We start from the raw sequence: 12,445 nt of genomic DNA, 5'->3' as shown, positions 1-12,445 counted from the left end.
AAATAATATTTATTAAATTAATAAATTAGCTCAGTAATATAAGGTTTAAATAAATTAATAAAAGCAAATAAAATTTTTAAAAAAGAAATTTTAAATAAAAAGAAAAAAGTTAAGAGATACAGAAGAGAGATGTAGAGTTATCAATATTTAGTGGTAGTACCATTAAAGGAGAGGAATAAGAGAAATGAGAGGAATAAAAGGAGGGAAAACCATACTTGAAGAACAATGACCAATAATTTGCCAAAATAAAAAAATCTGCAATATTTAAAATTAAAAGGGATTATAGAGTTTGACACAGAATAGATTTTTAAATGACTAGATATATTAAAAAGAATATCCAAAGCACCCAATTCTCAAAGGGGACAAAAAATGAATTCCAGAGAGTAAAGCAATTTGCCTAAAACAGGAGAGGAATCAAATTGATATTAAAATTTTCAATACCAACATTGAATATAAGAAGAAAATAGTATAATATTTTTATCTTGGACAAGGACTTGAAATAAATTTTATATCCAGTTGAATTATCATTTATATATAAGCATGAACAGTAAACAACTTCTGAGCCTGCATAAGAAAATATGGTCTTTGTAAAGGGAATTATGATAAAAAAGGAGGAGGAGGAGGAGGAGGAGGGAAGAAAAGAAAGAAGGAAAGAGAGGGGTGAGGGAGGGAGGAAAGAAAAGCAAAGAAAGACAAAGAAAGGCAGGAAAAGAAAATATGCCTACTAGGAAATATAAATAATATAATAAAAATAAGTTTTATCATTATTTATAATAATGAAAATAGCTTCAGCTAACTAATCCAAATATTGAGATTTTCAGAATATTTTTTAAATCCAGCAATATGTTGAATGTAAGAAATAGATTTAAATATTACTCAGCCATAAAAAATGAAATCTTGCCATTTGCAATGATGTGGATGGAGCTAGAGAGTATAATTCTAAGCAAGATAAGTCAGTCAGAGAAAGACAAATACCATATAATTTCACTCATGTGTGGAATTCAAGAAACAAAACAAATGGGGGAAAAAAGAGAGAGAAAGAAGCAAACCAAGAAACAGACTCTTAACTATAGAGAACAAACTGATGAGGGGAGGTGGCAGTGTGGGGGGGGATGGGTGAAATAAGTGATGAGGATAAAGGAGTGTACTTGTCACGATGAGCACTGGTGTTGTATGGAAATGTTGAATCACTATATTGTACACCTGAAACTGATACTACACGGTATATTAAATAACTGGAATTTAAATAAAAACTAAATAAATAAATAAAGTGAAGAGAAAACAGTTAAAAGTAAACAGATGGAAATTTATACCAAACAAATGCTGAAGAACAGAATGCTTGAGCATCAAATTTAAGATGATAAATATTATATCATAAATAAATTACAAAAAGATAACTTTATAAGCTTATATATCTAATAATTAAAATAACACTACTATAATATCATAAATAATTACAAAAGAATAACTTTAAAATTTCTTGATCCTAATAATTAAAATACCACTAAGTAACCCATGAGTTAAAATTAAGTCAGAAAGAAACTGTTAAAATTAGAGCTGAAAAACAATATAAGAGCTACATGACAAAATTTGTGAGACACAACTGTAGAAGTATTTAAAAGGAAAATTTTAGTTTCTGAGTACATTAATTAAAAAATAAGGAAGACTTGGGGCACCTGGGTGGCTCAGTCAGTTAAGCATCCAACTCTTGATTTCAGCTCAGGTCATGATCTCAGGGTCCTGGGCTCCATGCTCAGGGGGGAGTCTGCTGGAGATTCTCTCTCTCCCTCTGCCTCTCCCCCCACTTCCATGCTCTCTCTCTAAAATAAATAAATAAATCTATTTTAAAAAATAGGGAAGACTGAAAACTAATAAACTTAGCATTTAATAAGCTAAAAGTACAGCTCAATAGCAAAAATAATAATTATAATTTATTTCAAAGTGGGCAAAAGACTTGAATAGGTATTTCTTCAAAGATGACATACAGTTGGCCAACAAATATATGAAAAGATACTCAACATCACTAATAATCAGGGAAATTCAAATCAAACCACAATGAAATAGCACCTCACAACTGTTAGGATGGCCACTATTTTTTTTTTTAAAGATTTTATTTATTTATTTGACAGAGAGAGAAGTAGTGAGAGCAGGAACACAAGCAGGTGGAGTGGGAGAGGGAGAGGTAGGCTTCCCGCGGAACAGGGAGCCCGATGCGGGGCTCGATCCCAGGACCCTAGGATCATGACCTGAGCCAAAGGCAGACGCTTAACGACTGAGCCACCCAGGCGCCCCAGGATGGCCACTATTTTTAAAAGAGAGAAAGTAAGTATTGACAAGAATGTGAAGAGATTGGAACCCTTGTGCGCTGTTGATGGGGATATAAAATGCCGCATTCACTATGGAAAAGCTAAGGAGCTTTTTCAAAAAACTAAAAATGGAACTACCACATGATATAGCAATCCTGCTTCTGGGTATTTATCCAAAAGAATTGAAAGCAGAATCTTGAGATATTTGCACTTCCATGTTCATTGCAGCATTATTCACAATAGCCAAAAAGTGGAAACTACATAAATGTCCATCAGGGATAAATGGGTAAGCAAAATGTAATATAAACATACAATGAAATACTCTTCAGCCTTAAAAAAGAAAGAAATTCTGTCATAGGCTACACCATGGATGAACCTTGTAGACATTACGCTAAGTGAAAAAAGCCAATCACAGAAGGACAAGTATTGCCTGATTCCACTTATATGAGTTATCTAAAGCAGTCAGACTCAAAGAAGCAGTTAACACCATGGTGATTGCCAAGGGATGTGGGGAGGGAAATAGGGAATTGTTGCTCACTGAGTATAGTCTCAGTCATGCAAGATGAAAAATTTCTGGAAATCTGTAATATTGTAAATATTGTAAATATCTTATAAAATTGTAAAGCAATATGCGTATAGTTAGTACTGTATTATACAATTAAAAATATGCTAAAAGGGTAGATGTCATGTTACTTGTTTTTGTAATTGTAAATACTGTAAAGCAATATGCATATAGTTAGCAGTACTGTACTATACAATTAAAAATATGTTAAAAGGGCAGATGTCATGCTACCTGTTTTTACACAATAAAAGAAGCTAGAAAAAGAATATTAACATAAACACAAAGAAACAAGAAAGAAATAATAAAGAATAGAAATAAATGAAAAAACAGATAAACAGCAAATCATAATTTTTTTAAAAAGATTAGTAATATACATAAATCTCTAGTAAGAACAAACTGACATAGAAGAAACTACATACATATGCACATGCATACCCACAACTACACATGCACAGAAGGAAAAAAGAGAAATAAATTCAGATATAATAGAGATTTTTATAAAACAACAAGATTTCTGAGGACCTATAGAAAATTGATATGTTTCTAGAAAAATATAAAATGTCCAAACTGGCACATGTGAAATTAGAAAATTTTCATGAATCGATAATAATTTTTAAAAATGAAAAAGTAACCAAAAACCTTTGCTCACCTAAAAAGCCATAGCATAGACAAATTTTCAGATGAATTCTACTAAATTTTTAAGAAATAAATATTCCAATCTAAACAAGCTTATTTTAAGAATAGAAAAAGAAGGGTGCCTGGGTGGCTCAGTCAGTTAAGCATCTAATTTTAGCTCAGGTCATGATCTCAGGGCCCTGGGAAAGAGCCCCACATCGGGCTCCCTGCTCAGTGGGGAGACTGATTCTCCCTCTCCTCCCCAATCCTGCTCTCTCTCATCATCTCTGTTGCTATCTCTGTCTCTCACTCTCAAATAAATAAAAAAAATCTTTAAAAAAAGAACAGAAAAAGAGGTAAAACAACCTTATTCATTTTGTTAAGCTAATATATACTTGATACTGAAATCAGATGACAAGATGAGAAAATAAAAATATAAGCCAATTTTAATTTTAAAAACAGATGCAACGTCCACCCAAAAATCTACATCGAAATGATTTCAGCAACTTAATTCATAATTGCCAAAACTTTGAAGTAACCCAGATGTCCTTCAGTAGGTGAATGGTAAACAAACTGTGCCAATTCATACAATGGCATACTAGCCAGTGATAATTAAGCCATGCAACAACACCGATGAATCTTACATGCATATTGTTACATGAAAGGAGCCAGTCTAAAAGACTTCATAGTTTATGATTCCATTTTTACGACACCTTGGAAAAGGCAGAATGACAGAGACAGAAAACAAATCAGTGGATACCAGGGATTTGTAGAGGGGAAGGGTTGATTAGGTGAAGCACAGGGATTTTAGGACAGTGGAAACTCTTCTGTATAGTACTACAGTGGGGGATTCATGATAGTACACATTTGTCAAAACCCATAGACCTTAACAGCAATGAAAGTAAACTAAATGATATTTACTAATCTATAAATACCTCCATTTTAAACACATAAACAATATGTATATTTTCAAAGGTTTACAAGCACTTACTTTATGCCAGTCACTAATTTTATACTGTAGACATATTAACCTATGTATTCATCAAACAATCATATACAAATTAAGCAACTGAGGCACAGAGAGGCTAAACGGCTTGCCCAAGATCCTGCTGTCGTGTGAGGGTGGACTCCACGTTCTAATGCCTGTATTCTTACACAGCAGGCTACAGTGCCCCTTGTGGGGCAAATGGCTAAGAAGGGCATGTATCCAATATACCATTTGTGTGGCAATTGTGGAGCGGAAGGATGCAGAGGTTGGGAAAGAGATGAAGGGAGAAAGTACTAAAATATAACACAAAAAGGGCACCTTCTAAGACTGATAATGAGATGAAACAGACTGAGGAAGATTAACTTAAATCTGCACATCTGATGCTTTTTTAAAAAGTGCTGACATTACCCAGGAAGTTCTGATTGCTCTTCTATCTTAGATAACTAAGCATTTTAGATACATGGTTTTTACTAAATTAGCAACTTTGTAGATGAGAAATATGTAGCCCGAAAGATTCAGGACTACTTGCCTAGAACATCTAAAGGACAACTAGATCCTCAACTCTAGAGACCTACTCACCACTTGCTTAGACTCTAGCACCAAACCATATATTCCTAATTTGTGCTTCAATTTATTGACTGGAATTTCTCCCAACTGGAGAATTTCTCCCAACTGAAGATCAGCTTACTGTCTAGCACCTAGCCTCTACCCCACACCTAGCATACATATCTATTCCCAAAACCCTTCTCCTACTCTGTTCTGCCCCTCAGCTCTGACACGTAAGTCCTATATGACAAGTACTTGGGTACTTGGACTTGTAGATACTAACCAGTATCTATCCATCCACCTGTCCATGCATGTTTTCAGGCAACAAGCATTGACTCCCCACTATGTGCCAGTCACTAAGGACACAAGGAAAAGTTAGACACCAATCCTAATGGCAAGAAGCTCACAGTTCAAGAAGAAAGAACAACATACAAGTAAATGAGTGCAGCAAAATGAAACCTAACTCATTGGATTATCACTGGAGTTAAATGAAATAATGTATATAAATAAATCAAGATGTTCATAGCAGTCTTTAATAGCTACACCAACTTCCATAGAGCTTCCCCCCAAAGAGGCATCAATTTAATTATGGGTCATTTATTCATTCAGCAATGTCAGGCACTGGGAAAGTACTTGGGCAGAGTCAGCTAACTAGGCAGTCAAAGGCGGTACTCTTATTTCCAAAGTATTGAGACATTTTTCATTGAGAAGTGATTGTATGACCAGAGATCATATCTCCCTTCCTCTCTTGCTTCGAGATGAGGTCATGTGAATTTGTTAGAGTAACCTTAGCCACTGTAGCAAAGAGATCCCAACATTTCAGAGACTTAACACAATAAAAGTGTATTCTGCTTCCCCTGCAATAAAATGAAAGTAGCCATGGTGAATGAAATGGGAAACATTCTAAATGGTCATCCAGAGACCCAGGTTCCTTTGCTTTGAGGCTCTGCCATGCCCCAGGGTCTTATCATCACTGGAAGGGAAACAACAGGGTGAAAAATGATGCCCACTTTTAACCACCATGGCCCGGATGTGATATCCATCACTTCCATTCATATTCCATTAATGAGAACTGGTAACAGGGCTCTAGCTTTGTGCAAGAGGGGACTCAGTAGTACCTGTCTGAACAACTACCATCCAGTGACAAATCCACACAATTGAAGAAAAAGCATGCACTTGAATGATACCATGTGACTAGGTCTAACAAATGAAATGTAAGAAGTACAGAGCATCACTCATGAACCCAAGTGGTAAAGCAGCCAGTGTAATTCTCCATCTTTTCCCCCTTCTTCCAGGTGAAAGGACCTCAGGGATAACCGAGCAAAAGAAGTTCTGATTGCCTAATTACCACATAGAAGAGACTCCCACTAGACAGGAATGCTGGTTTGGACTGTAATATGATCAAGAAATAAATTCCTCCTAAGTTCATCTACTAACATATTGGAATTTATTTGTTACAACAACTAGAATTGCCTGATTAATAAAATACTATACTTATTAATACAAACTCTATAAAAACTCTTAATAAATGGCTCAGCACCTAGCAAGGCACAGAGGTAGAGCTCAATAAATACTATATACTTGCCTATTTGCAATTTCTTTAATGTCTTTTTGGGAATGTGTGAACCTCTTGCTTATTAAATGACTTGTCACACATTTTCATTCCTCTCAAAGGCCCTCAGGATGTGGCTGTGGCCCTGCTGCTGCTCATATTAATGTACAAAAGAACAAATATATCAGGTTCACATTTAGTGTCAGAAAAAAAAAACAACTGGTACTTTCTCTACAGCACATTTTCCCACTTGCCTATTCATTTTTCAGAGCTGTCCTTCTCACGCTCTCTTCTATGGTATGAAAAGCTATCTTGCTTTTCAATCCTAACAATTTAATTTAATCTATACAACAACTGTTTCTTTAAATAAACATGAATATTTACCATTATAAAAGGCATGAATTATTGAAACTTTTGAGAACAAATCTAATATAATTTGAAGCCTCCATAAAGGTAAAAGAGGCCAGATGCCATCTGTATTAGTCTGCTAGGGCTGCCATAGGAAAATATTATAGACTAGGTGACTTAAACAACATATATTTATTTTCTCACAGTTCCTAAGACTGGAAATCCAGGATTAAAGTACTGGTAGGATTGGTTTCTCCTGAGCCTTCTTTACTCAGCTGTGTACTCAAATGGATTTTCTCAATGCATGCTCCTGACATCTCTCTCTTCTCGTAAAGACACCACTCCTTAATGGATTAGCACCCCACCCTAATGATTTCATTTAACCCTAATTACCTTCCTAAAGGCCCTATCTCCAAATATAGTTACACTGGCACCTAGAGCATCAAAATATGAATTTTGGTGGGACGCAATTCAGTCCATATCATCATCCCTAGAGGTACAATATCTTCATTCCCAAGGAACTCATCACTGTGAGTGCCATAAAACTTGTGTAACACTTGTAGCTCTATTCCAAGTCTGAAAGATGATTATTGGAGAATGAGTCATCAAAATGGCAAAATAGGAGTTTTCTTCTATCTTACCACCAAAGAACACTGATTTTGACAATCACCCATGGACAAGGGTGCCTTTATGGAAGTCCAATAGTCCAGCAGAGAAATTCCATCATGCCACTGGAAAAAAAAATCCATTATTGGACATAATGAAGAGGGCAAGAGGAATAGTTTTATTTTACCTGTGTCACCCCTCCCTCAAGGTGGCACAGCTCAGTGCCAAAAGAGACCTTCTAGGCCCATGATTTCTCCCACAAAGACACGTGAGAATGTATGAATGAGCATCTGGCTTCCCAAGCTATGCAGGATGCTGCCAAATACATAGACTTCTTTCTTGCCCAATCCAGTATACTGGGATGTGCTGCACAACTTGGGGGGGTGGGGTGGCAGGAGGTGGCTGGAGAACAACAGCCAGGCCCCTCAGAGGGCATCCAAGGGATGTAGTACTACTAATTGCATTGCAGACTCCCTTAGGAAGTCTGCCTGTGAGCCAGTAGGAACATCTTGCCTGTAGATATCCCCAACTGGCCCCCCCAACATTCAGTGTGCCTCACCCACACACACACAGTACCCCATGGTTGGATGCTTGTAAAATGCCCCTGAGGACAGCAAGACCAAGCCTTTGCAGATAGCTAGTGAGCATGCACAGAAAGCTGGCCTAATTCTGTAGGATTGAAGAAAACACACTAACTTGAGCATTTAGCACCATCCCAGGAAAAACAAATGGAAGGCTGTCAGCACCTGACCCTCTTCTGCAGGGTCAAGAGAAGGCATACAATTTTAAGAATTCCCCCACAAGAAGGAAAAAGTATGGAGCAGAATATTGTAAAGTTTGAGAAAGTCTCAGAATCCCCAACAGGGTTGATGGAAGATATTTCTCTCCTGATGGCAGTCAATAAAGACTAGAGGAGGTGACTGCTTCTTCACATGCAAAGAGAGCAATATAAGACTTCAAGGAACATGAAATATCAAGAAAATATGACATACCAAAGGAATGTGGTAGCTTTCCAGTGACTGATCTGTGGTTTGCCTGAAAAAGAATTCAAAATGGTTTTTTTAAGGGAACTCAGTGAGCTAAGAAAACCCAGAAAGACAATTCCACAAAATCAAGAAAACAATACACAAACAAAACAAGAAGTTTAAAAGAGGGGCAGAAATCATAAAGAACCAAGCAGAAATTCTGGAGTTGAAGAATACAATGAATGAAATGAAAAGTACAAATGAGAGCATAAATATCAAACCTGATTAAGCACAACAAAAAATCTATGAGGTAAACAAGAGAGCATTTGAAATTATCCTGTCAGAAGAGGACAAAGAAAAAAAGAATAAAAGAGAGTTAAAAAGTCTACATGAACTATAGAATACCATGAAAAGAAACTATGTATTTTTATAGTACCAGAAAAAAGGAGGAAATGGGTAGAAAGTTTATTTAAAGAAATAATGGCTGAGAACTTCACAAATCTGGGGAGAGATTTGACATCCAAGTTCATGAAATTCATACGTGCCCAAACAAATTCAACTCAAAGAGATCTTCTCCAAGACACATTATGATAAAACTGTTTAAAATTAAAAGCAAAGAATTTTAAAAGCAGTAAGAGAAAAAAAAAATCCTCACATACAAGGAAACCTGCATAAACCTGATTTCTCAGCAGAAACATTGCAAGCCAGGAGAGAGTGGGATGATATATTCAAAGTGCTAAAAAGAAAGAAAACAAAAACAAAAACAAAACAAAACAAAACAAAAAAAACCCTGCCAACCAAGAATACTTTACCTAGCAAAGCTGTCCTTCCAAAATGGAGAGAAAGACTTTCCCTGACAAACAAAAGCTGAGGGAATTCATCCACACTAGACCTGCCTTATGAGAAATGCTGGAAGAGGTTCTTTGAGCTGAAAATGAAAGAATGCTTATTAGTAACATGAAAACGTATGAAAATATAAAACACATTGGTAAAGATAAAAATAAGTAAAATTCAGAATACTCTAATACAGTGATATAGTAGTTTGTTAACCACTTAACTCTAGTATAAAGAATGTTATTTAACACTAAAAAGAAATAAGCTATCACACAGTGAAAAGACATGGAGGAACCTTAAATGAACGAAGGAAAAGAAGCCAAACTGAAAAGGCTACATATTATATGATCCCAACAATATGACTACCTGGAAAAAGCAAAACTGTGAAGATCGTAAAAATATCAGTAGTTACCTGGGGTTAAAAGGGAGGAAGAGATAAACAGGCAAAACCCAGGGGATTTTCAGTGCAGTCCAAGTGCTCTGTATGATGCTGTGATGATGGATTCATGTCACTGTAAATGTGTCTAACATATAGAATGTACAACACCAAAAGTGAACCCTAATGTAAACTTTGTACTCTGGGTGGTAGTAGTACATCAATGTCGACTCATCAATTGTAACAAATGTACCACTCTGGTGGGGGATGCTGACAATGGGGAACACTATGCATGTGGTGGGGTAGGGGGTATACAGGAAATCTCTGTACCTTCCTCTCAATTTGGCTGTGAAAATAAAACTGCTCTAAAAAATAAAATCTATTTTAAAAAACTTAAAAAATAGAGCCATAAAATAATCTTTATGCCTAGTTTCCAGACCATGCTAATTAATAAACAAGATCTTTCTGTGTTAGAAACTGTGATTTTTTTTTTTTAACCTATATTTTCCTTACCTGTGTATGCAGGAGTAAGGAATATCAGTATCTCTCCTTCAAATGGGAACAACCGGCTGGTTATCCCAGATTACCAGATGGAAAGGGCAAGTGCATATACTGGCATTAAATGCCAAGGAGGATGCTCAGTTTTATGCAGATAGTAACTCATTTAACCATCAAAACCACTTTATGAAGAAATATGATTATCCTTGTTTAGCAAATGAGAATACAAAGTCTCAGAAATATTAAATAACTTATTCAACATCACTCAACAAAAGGAAAAAGAATACTACTGCAGAAAGTTCATGGACTTTGAGGTGAAGAAGACTAAAATCCTGTCATTTACTAGCTAGGGACTTGGGCCAATAACTTAACAGCGTTGTAGGAACTGACTGAAATAATATCCCTAAAAGCCTGGCTTGTGGCACGAACATATTAAACAGTGATCCCACCTTCTCCTAGACAGCAAAACGACTGTGATTTGACCCCACTTCTGCCAAAATCCATGCTCTTCGTACCTCCTAGTCTCCCTGCAATAAAAATCTGCCTTATACAGACTTGGGGAATGTGTTTTCACACAGTGCAGAGCTAGAAAAGGATTATTATCCACAGCAACCTTAAAAGCAAAATATTTAAGTATTGATATACTTTTATTTAATATGACCTCCTGAAAAACCTCTTGTCTACTGACAATTCATTTGAAATTATGAGCCTATAGGCATTATGGATACATGACATATACCACTCTAATAAAAATGGATTAACCCCTCTCTCATATTTTATACCACACCAGGCACTGAAAACTAAGTCTGATGTAATAGATCTCTTTTGTGGTTTTAATCATAACAGTTGTACCAAATGACTTTTCTTTTTGTGCATGTGGCAACATCATAATGGGAAGCTAAATCGATAGCATATTTCTCAATCTAATTATATGCCTTGCATTTCTAAACCAGTTTCAATGAAATACAGTAAGTGGTAGTGTGAAAATTAGAAAAGGCTGAAAAAAAAAAAGCAGCTGCAAATAATGTCAGTGGCAAGAATAAAAGCGTGAACAATGCCAGTGTAGGTGAACAGTGCCTTTCCATTTCAACTGTACAGTAAAAATACAAAGAGGGGGTGGTGGGGAATTATCCAAATAAATAATTATTTTCAGAAACAACACTTTTTACAGAATAAACCTATGCTACAGCAATTCAAAAATGGATAAGGAACATCAGAGACTGCAAAACTCATCCACACATAAACCTCACCTGTGACTCATAGCCAGGTCACCAATTTATAAATACACTAACACCGTCATATAATTTTTAATTAATTTCTTTATTTAGAAGAGTAACTCCTGCTCACTATAGACATTTCTTTTTAAATATTTAAAGGTACAAAGAAACAAATACATTAACCCCAAATCCCATACCCAGAGATAAACCACGATTAACATTTTGCTATTTTTCCTTTATTTTTTCCTATACATATGTTGCATACTTGAAATGATAGGATATATGCATATTCAAAAGGTAAAGTCAGAATGCATGGTCAGATAAAGTAGATAACTCACAGATCCTAATATAAAAATATATTATTCTTATAGGTGCCATATTCATTTCCTAGGCTGTCATAACAAAGTACCATAGACTGAGTGGCTTTAAACAACAATTTCCTCACAGTTCTGGAGGCTTAGAAGTCTGAGATGAAAGTGATGGCAGGGTTGGTTTCTTCTGAAGCCTCTCTCCTCGGCTTGTAGATGACCATCTTCTTTGTCTTCATATGATCTTCCCTTTGTATATATCTACATTCATATTTCCTCTTCTTATAAGGAGACCAGTCATATTGGATTAGGACCCACTCTAAAGACCTCATTTTAACTTAGTTACCTCTTTAAAGACCTTATCTCCAAATAGAGTCACATACTGAAGTACCAGGGGTTAGGACCTCAATACGTGAATTTTGGAGGGACACAACTCAGCCTGTAACAGGTGGTATGTGGCAACACAAATACGTCAAACATCCAATAAGAAGATAATGTGTTCTAGGCCTTGCAGCAGGTACTAGAGACATCAAGATTAGTAAACCAAGTGCCCTTATCCTGAAGAAGCTTAAATTAGTAGCAAAGGAAGGTCTATCTAGTAAATGTCTTCAGGGAATTTATTAATACCCTGGGGGAAAAAATGTGTAAAGGCTCACTTATACCATATACCAAAATAAATTACATACTTAGTAAAATGATACATGTTAAGGAAAGGAAGAGAAGG

General features: G+C 35.8%; 1 long non-coding RNA gene across 1 annotated transcript; it reads right to left on the bottom strand.

Annotated features, from left to right (window-relative positions):
* Window positions 1-1,792: 1,792 nt before the first annotated feature.
* LOC118020213 lies at window positions 1,793-8,559 on the bottom strand. The gene is made up of 3 exons (XR_004681834.1): window positions 8,516-8,559; window positions 7,559-7,648; window positions 1,793-1,820 (listed from the first exon to the last, which is right to left on the bottom strand). It is a non-coding gene; the product is annotated as an uncharacterized LOC118020213 (long non-coding RNA).
* Window positions 8,560-12,445: the final 3,886 nt, after the last annotated feature.

Source organism: Mirounga leonina, unplaced genomic scaffold (genome assembly GCF_011800145.1).
Source record: "Mirounga leonina isolate KUSES-001 unplaced genomic scaffold, KU_Mleo_1.0 Mir_173, whole genome shotgun sequence".
NCBI classification, from domain to species: domain Eukaryota; kingdom Metazoa; phylum Chordata; class Mammalia; order Carnivora; family Phocidae; genus Mirounga; species Mirounga leonina.
This window is presented reverse-complemented; position numbering and strand designations above follow the sequence as displayed.